This window comes from Chenopodium album, chromosome 13 (genome assembly GCF_948465745.1).
Source record: "Chenopodium album chromosome 13, dcCheAlbu1.1, whole genome shotgun sequence".
In the NCBI taxonomy this organism is placed as follows: domain Eukaryota; kingdom Viridiplantae; phylum Streptophyta; class Magnoliopsida; order Caryophyllales; family Amaranthaceae; genus Chenopodium; species Chenopodium album.
Window position 1 is genome coordinate 43,360,946 of NC_137846.1, and position 8,199 is coordinate 43,369,144.

Consider the following 8,199-nt stretch of genomic DNA (forward strand, 5'->3'; position numbering starts at 1 on the left):
GATTTCAATACAAATTATTTGCAAAATTCAATGTAAGTTAAACTAATATTTCTATTGTTCAACCTAAATTGCAAATTAGGACCATTTTTAGTATTAACAACTTAAAGAAGACAAGAATTCACGATATGTAGGATAATGCATGTGAAAAAAATTTCTCATTGCTATATCATTCATGAATCGTCTAACATGATCATACAAACCTAGAGACTCAAGAGAAGGTCGGTGTAACCACCGAGAAGGAATTACCTCGTGCTCATAAACCTTGATGAGCCGTTTCCGTTGGGTTTGTGATGTAATTCGGATCGTCGGCCACTCCTCGAGCTGTAATTCCGGATCATATGCTTGGCTTAAGATTGAACCATACCCCCCTTGAGTTCTTGATCTCTTTGATGCCATTTTAGAAAATGGGTTTGAAAAAAATTTGTTCAAAAGTGAACAAAATTTGTATAGAGATGTAGAGGATGAAGAGATGAGATGGAATATGTAAAAAAATTCTGATTTGGGTGAGAAATGGAGAGGAGATCTTAGAGAGAAGGTAGAGAAAATTTAAGTTTAGAGAGAGAAAGAATGGAGGAAAGAAAGAAGAAAGAAAAAGAAGAAAAGAGGAGTCGGGCATGTCGCGCCCGGTCGGGAGCCAGCTTGCCCGGTCGGGCGATCTAACTCTGATCATATTACTGCTCTCGTGCCCGGTCAGGCGGAGTATCGCCTAGTCGGGCGATAAAAAGGTCTGTACTTGTCAACTCTCGTGCCCGTCGCCGGATCGGGCGAAATCACTTGAATTTTTTTCCTTCTTCTCGCGCCCGGTCGGGCGGAGACTCACCCGATCGGGCGAAAATCCTTTTTTTTTCTTAGGCTTTTCTCGCGCCCGGTCGGGCGTGCTACACCAAAGAGGGTCCGATTTTTTTTTTTTCTTTTTTACTCCAAATTTGGTTAACTCTTTTTGTATTCTCCAAACCTGTACAAAAACTCCATAACTCATTAAACTCCTTCATCTCTCCTCTCACAAGAAAATGAAAGAAAGAAAACTAAACTAAAAAGCAAGAAATTACGGGTTGCCTCCCGCAAAGCGCTAGTTTATCTAGGTCCTGCACGACCTTCTTACCATATGTTTATCAAGATGGAACGAAATCGATTAGGTGAAGTAATTCAACTGCACCAATCATAGCCCCCTCATGGTATAGCTTGAGTGTTTGACCATTTACCTTGAATTCACTACCATGATCATCGTATAATTCCACAAAATCGAACTTATTTGCCCTTTTTACTATAAAAGGACCCGACCACCTTGACCTCAACTTTCATGGGAAAAGTTTAAGTCTAGAGTTGAACAACAAAACTTTGTCATCCTCTTTGAAATCTCTTGGAAGGATCATCTTGTCGTGCCATCTCTTAGTCTTTTCCTTGTAGACTCGTGCACTATCATAGGCCATCAACCTAAACTCATCTAATTGATTAAGTTGTAAGAGCCTCTTTTCTCCCGCTAGCTTAGCATCCAATTTGAGCTTTTTAATAGCCCAATATGTCTTGTACTCTAATTCCACCGGGAGGTGACATGCTTTAGCACACACAAGTCTAAAGGGAGTAGTACCAATTAGCACTACTACAAAAATAAGCAAAGATCGTTAAAACTTGCCTTAGAGACCCGTTTAGGGCGGGTCTCTATCTCAGGGGTTTCTTTGTTAAAGAGACCCTCTCAATATGGGGGGTCTATTTTTAAAAACAAACAGACCTATTAATAGAAATAAGGGGTCTGTTTGGTGTGGTGTATTATTAATACACATAAAAGGAAAATAGACCCGTTATTTGTAATAGGGGGTCTTTTGAGGGGTGTCAAATAAACCCCATATATCAAATAACGGGTCTGTTTGATCCCTTTTAATTTAAAAAAAAATATTTTTTTTTGCATTAATCTAATTTTTTTTTTAACGATAAAATAAAATTGCTAATTCTTTTTTGGCAAATTACAAAATATATATTTAACATCAACAATATTTCAGTAAAAAAAAGAGCAATAAAATTATACAACAATATTACATAGTTATAGATCTAAATTTACAAGTAAATAATTACAAAACATAAAATTAAAACTCGTTAGTTCAACAAGTTGTACAAACCCAATTCTAAACATACAACATATAATATATACTCTAACCAAATTCATAGATCAACTGATATTCAGCATTCAAGCACAAGAGTACAAATTTGCAACTTGTGATTCTTTGGTTACAAAATACTTGAGAACTTCCGTCCACCATCTCCATTAAATTGCTTCCCATAATTGAAAATTTCGTCCACCATCTCCATTCAATTCAATTACTGCAATAATCAACAACAAACCACACTAAAAATGAAAATACCAGCCATAAAAACAAAGTGGACACAAAAATTGAGAATAAAGTAAAATAGAAAATAATCCTTGATTAATTTAGATTTTAAACACTCCAAGTTGATGAATATGAAATCCCCAAAATCAAAATAAAAATAAAAAATAAAAAAATAAATCAAACCCAAACCAGTAGAACTAAAAAAAACGTAAATCGTTATCTACCCCAATTACCAAAACACCTTCATTCCTTTGAAAAATCCCCAAAACAAAAAACCTAGAACCCATCCTAACCAACATCAAGGCCGCTAAAATAGCGAATAAGATGACCACGCACAATTTCATGGTTGAATTCTGCAATTTCACAAAGAAAGAAGATGAAGACCACACACATTATTGTTGAATCCCAACATACGATCTAAGCGACAAAGTAAAAATCACGAAGGAGAAAGAAAACAATATACCTTAGAGCGCGAGTTCCTTGAGGATATAGTAGGAGTCTCTTAAACATTTTACGAAATTTGAATAGCTTGAAAAGAGAAAGGAAATGGAAGGTAGTCGGCGAATTTGGAAGAGAAGATGAGGATTTTAATTTGGGGGTTGAGGTTAGGGTTTTGAGGAGAGACAATGTCATAACATAAAGATGATGAACATGTGACTTTTACATAAGAATATAAAATGACTAAATTAAAAAATAAGAGTTCCAAGAAATGGAAATAAGACTATAAGAGCAGACCAAGCGTGGAAATACAAACCTAGGAAGAGACCTGTGGAATTAGACCAAGCATAAATACGGACTTAGGAAGAGACCTGTGGAATTTGATAACGGGTTTCATATCCATCTCATCTATTGTTCTTCCATCAAGTTTGTGGGACCTAATACACCTCAGAGACCCGTTAAGGGTATAACCAGGTCTTTTATATCTCGTATATTCTTATTTCCATCAAAGTGGTGGGCCCTAGGATATATAAGAGATCCGTTACTTTAAACATTGGATCTCTTACATCAAACAAACCCGTTTTTTAAATAATAGGTCTATAAAAAGCGGTATGTTTTCCAAGTTTTATAGTAGTGTGGGGTCTTAAATGCAGTTCTATACGCCCAAAGGGTGTTATCTAACTTATCACTCCAATCTTTCCTAGATTTTGCTACCATCTTCTCTAGAATTGCCTTGATCTCACGGTTAGAAACTTCAATTTGGCCACTAGTTTAGGAATGGTAGGCGATACCTGTCCTATGGTATACACCATATTTCTTGAGAAGGGTGTCTAATTTCCGCTCATGAAAGTGAGATCCTCCATCACTAATTATTTCTCTAGGTACTCCAAATCTGGGAAATATGGTTTTCTTGAAAAGCCTATGGACCACCTTGTCATCATTGGTAGGTGTGGCAATGGCTTCAACCCACTTGGATACATAATCAACGGCGACAAATATATATCGATTCCCCCTGAAAGAAAGAAAAGGTCCCATGTAATCAACACCCTAAACATCGAAAATTTCAACTTCTAATATACTAGTTTGAGGCATCTCATGCCGCCGTGAGATGTTGTCAGTCCTCTGGCAAGAGTCACAAGCCTGCACAAAAGAGTTAGCATCCGTGAACATGGTAGGCTAGTAGAATCCTGACTCATTGGTCTTAGCCACCATTTTGGTTGGACCATGAAATTTTCCATAAGGTGAGTTGTGGCATCTAGTGAGAACACCGTGAACTTCCCATTCGAGAACACACCTGCGAAATAATTAATCTGCACACTCACAAAATAAAAAAGGATCATCCCAAAAATAATGTTTAACATCAGAAAGGAATTTCTTTTTCTGTTGGTAGGAAAAGTCAGGAGGTAGAGTACCGCCCACTAAATAATTTGCAAAATCGGCATACTAAGGATGTTGCTCTACGGCTGCATACAAGTGGTCATCAGGGAAAGAATCATCTATAGGAAGAGAATCCTTACCCTCATCATACCTGATTCGTGACAAGTGATCTCCATAACGTTCTCTGCACCTTTCTTATCCTTAATCTCCACATCAAAGTCTTGGAGCAAGAGAACCCAACGAAGGAGCCTAGGCTTTTATTCTGCCTTGGCTATCAAATATTTCAAAGCTGCATGGTCAGTAAAAGCAATAACTTTAGAACCAACTAGATATGAACTAAATTTTTCTAAAGCATAAATCACAGCGAGAAACTTCTTCTCCGTAGTAGCATAGTTAACTTAGGCTTCATCCAAAGTTTTGGTTGCATAGTAAATAGCATGTAAAACTTTGTTCATTCTTTGTCCTAGTACGACTCCTAATGCAAAGTCACTGGCATCATACATGATCTCGAAAGGGAGATCCCAATCGGGAGCACATATGATAGGTGCCGATATCAAAGCCTGCTTAATCCTGTTAAAAGCCTCAAGACACTCATCAGTAAAAAAAAATGGGGCATCCTTGAGTAAAAGCTGAGTTAGTGGTTTAGTAATTTTAGAAAAATCTTTGATAAAGCGACGATAAAACCCCGCATGACCTAAGAAACTTCTAACCCCCTTAACATTAATTGGAGGAGGTGATTGCTCAATCACAGAAACTTTAGCTTTATCTACCTGTATACCCTTATCAGATACAATATGACCAAGAACTACTCCCTCAGTCACCATAAAGTGACACTGTTCCCAATTTAGGACCAAATTGCATTCTTCACATCTTTTCAAAATTTTAGTGAGATTAATAAGACATGCATCAAATGAAGAACCATACACACTAAAATCATCCATAAACACTTCCATGATAGACTCTATGAAATCAGAAAAGATACTCATCATGCAGCGTTGAAAGGTGGCAGGGGCATTACACAGACCAAAGGGCATTCTACGATAAGAAAAAGTACCATAAGGGCATGTAAATGTAGTCTTTTTCTGATCTTCAGGGTGAATTGAAATTTGGAAAAATCCCGAATACCCATCCAGATAGCAAAAGAACTTATGATTAGCTAACCTCTCAAGCATTTGATCAATAAAGGGAAAGGGAAGTGATCTTTTTTAGTGACGATATTTAATCTACGATAATCTATGCACATACGCAACCCTGTAACGGTTCTAGTGGGAATTAATTCATTTTTATCATTTTATATAACAGTCATCCTACCCTTTTTAGGAACCACCTGAACAGGACTTACCCACTTTGAGTCAGAAATAGGATAGATAATACCTACATCAAGTAATTTCATAACCTCCTTTTTTACTACTTCTTGCATATTGGGGTTCAACCTCCTTTGGGGTTGAATGCATGGCTTATAGTTGTTCTCTAAATGTATCCTATGCTTACAAAAATCAAGGCTAATACCCTTGAGATCATCAATATTGTACCCTATTGCCCTTTTGTGGGTTCAAAGAACCTTTAGAAGTTGGGAAGTTTGTGGGTCATCAAGTGAAGTACTAATGATCAAAGGGTATAGTTCCTGCTTATCAAGAAAAGCATATTTTAAATGAGAAGGGAGAATTTTTAGTTCAGGTTTCTTGACCTCTACAGGTTTTGATTCCTAAACTAATTTTACTACCTTCTTGCTCTCTATAGGATCAAGTTCTTCAATTGCGAGAGCTTTTTCTATGGCGTCCACCTCTGTACTCCAAATAATCGCATTACCTGTAGTTAATTCGCCACAAAGAACTTCCTCCAAGGGATCTCTTGCAAGTACCTGTGGTAAGCTTTCTTCACAAATATCATCCATTATATCAATCATATCAATTAAACAACAATTTTCCTCTAGCATAGGTCTTTTCAAAACCATCCCTAAATTAAAAGTGATATTATCATCTCCGACAGAAAGGGTTAGTTTTCCATTTTTCACATCAATTATGGCTCCTGTTGTGTGGAGGAAAGGCCTACCTAATATAATGGGAATTTGTGTATCCTGAGCCATGTCTAAGACAACAAAATCTACAGGGATAAAAAATTTAGCAACTCTGACAGGGACATCCTCTAGAATACCTAAGGGGTATTTAACAGAACAATCTGCCATCTGTAAAGTAATGTTAGTAACTTTTAAATCACCCATATTAAGTTTAGAACACGCAAACAATGGAATAACACTAACACTAGCACCCAAATCACATAATGCTTTATCAATGAAGACATTACCAATATGACAAGGGATAGAAAAACTACCAGGATCCTTTAATTTAGGAGGGGATTTATTTTGCAATAAAGCACTACATTCCTCTGTAAAAGCTACAGTTTCTACCTCATCAAAGGCCCTTTTCCTAGTCAAAATATCTTTCATAAATTTAGCATATGTAGGAACCTGAGTGATCAAATCAGTGAAAGGAACTGTTACCTGCAAATTTTTCACAACCTCCAGGAACTTACCCATTTGCTTATCAAACTTATTCTTCAAATGTCTATTTGGGAATGGAAGTTTGATGACTGGGCCCTACACATCTCCACCTTTTTCCTGAGATTTACCCTGTAAAGAAACATTAGAAGAATTAGTTTTCTCTTGTAGCCCTGCAGGGTTAGTAACATTAGCACTTGGTATAAGGGAATCAGGATTAGCAACAGGTTCATCATCTTTGGGCATAGGAGGCCCATCATAGTGTGAACAACTCCTTAGAAAAATTGCATTAGCATGATCCGTAAGGTGGATTGGTTGCGATGGTAGGGCTCCTTGCTGACAGGTTTGTAGGGTGGATGAAATCTGCGCAATTTGATTATCCATAATTTTATTATAAGTTAGGATTGAATCAATTTGTGCATCCCTACTTTCCATGTGCTTCTGCATATTTGATAGCATCGCTCTAATTTCTGACAAAGTAGGGTCAGAAGATGAGGAGGGCTGTGATTGGTTTTTCTGGCCAGAGTTAGGATAGTAATATTTCTGCTGTGGTGGTGGTTTTTGTTGTGGTTGTTGTGGAGGTGGAGGGTTTTGCACATTGGTACTCCGGTAGGAAAAATATGGGTGGTTTTAAAGGCTAGGATTATAAGTGTTGGAGTATGAGTTATTTTGCCCATAGGTTTGGAAGGCATTAACTTGCTCCATGAAACTCCTACAATCTTGCTCCCAATGCCCTAAAATTCCACAATTTTCACAAAAAGCTTCGTTAGTATTATTGACAGCAGAAACATTAGCTACAGAATTAGAAATAGCAGTATCTAATTTCTGGCAAATAGAAGTTAGTTGAGCTTGCAAAAAGGATACTGAATCGACATTATGTTTGCCTTTATTTGCAAAACCTCTAGGATTCCCATATTGGGAATTATGAATTTCCATATCTTCGATAACTTGACTTGCATTATCAACATTAAGATTCATAAATCTCCCACTGACTGTCGAATCTAGAATTGTTCTGGATGAATTTCCAAGCCCATTGTAAAAGGCTTGAATCAAATGCCACTATGCTAAATTATGATGGGGGCGCTCTCTCTGCAGATCCTTGAACCTTTCCCAAGCCTCATATAGAGTTTCATCTGGCTCTTGGGAAAAGTTTTGAATTGCACTCCTAGGTAAAGCTGTTCTTTCTACAGGGTAATATTTATTATAAAAATTCAAAGCAAGAGTTTCCCAGTTAGTAATACCAAGTGCAGTTCTATTCAATCCATTATACCACAATTTAGCTTTACCACATAAAGAAAAGGGAAAAAGAATCTCCCTGAATTGGTCTTGTGTGACCCTAGCTTGCCTGATAGTATTGCAATACTGACAGAAATCTGCAATATGAAGATTAGGGTCTTCACCCTTAGCTCCACTTAATTGTTTTCTTTCAATCATCGTGATAATATAAACTGGGGTTTGATCTCGAATTGCACTCCATCAAGAGCTGGAGTAGGAGTAAGATGTGGAAAATCCGTCAGGTACGGCTGCGAATAATCGCTAAGCTTGCAAGGTGGAGGAGGTGGT

The 8,199-nt window shown here is 37.3% G+C and overlaps 1 non-coding gene across 1 annotated transcript; it reads left to right on the top strand.

Moving 5' to 3' along the window:
• Positions 1–7,702: 7,702 nt before the first annotated feature.
• On the top strand, positions 7,703–7,809 carry LOC145577262 (small nucleolar RNA R71). Its single transcript, XR_014098718.1, has one exon. It is a non-coding gene; the product is annotated as a small nucleolar RNA R71 (small nucleolar RNA).
• The last annotated feature ends 390 nt before the right edge of the window (positions 7,810–8,199 follow it).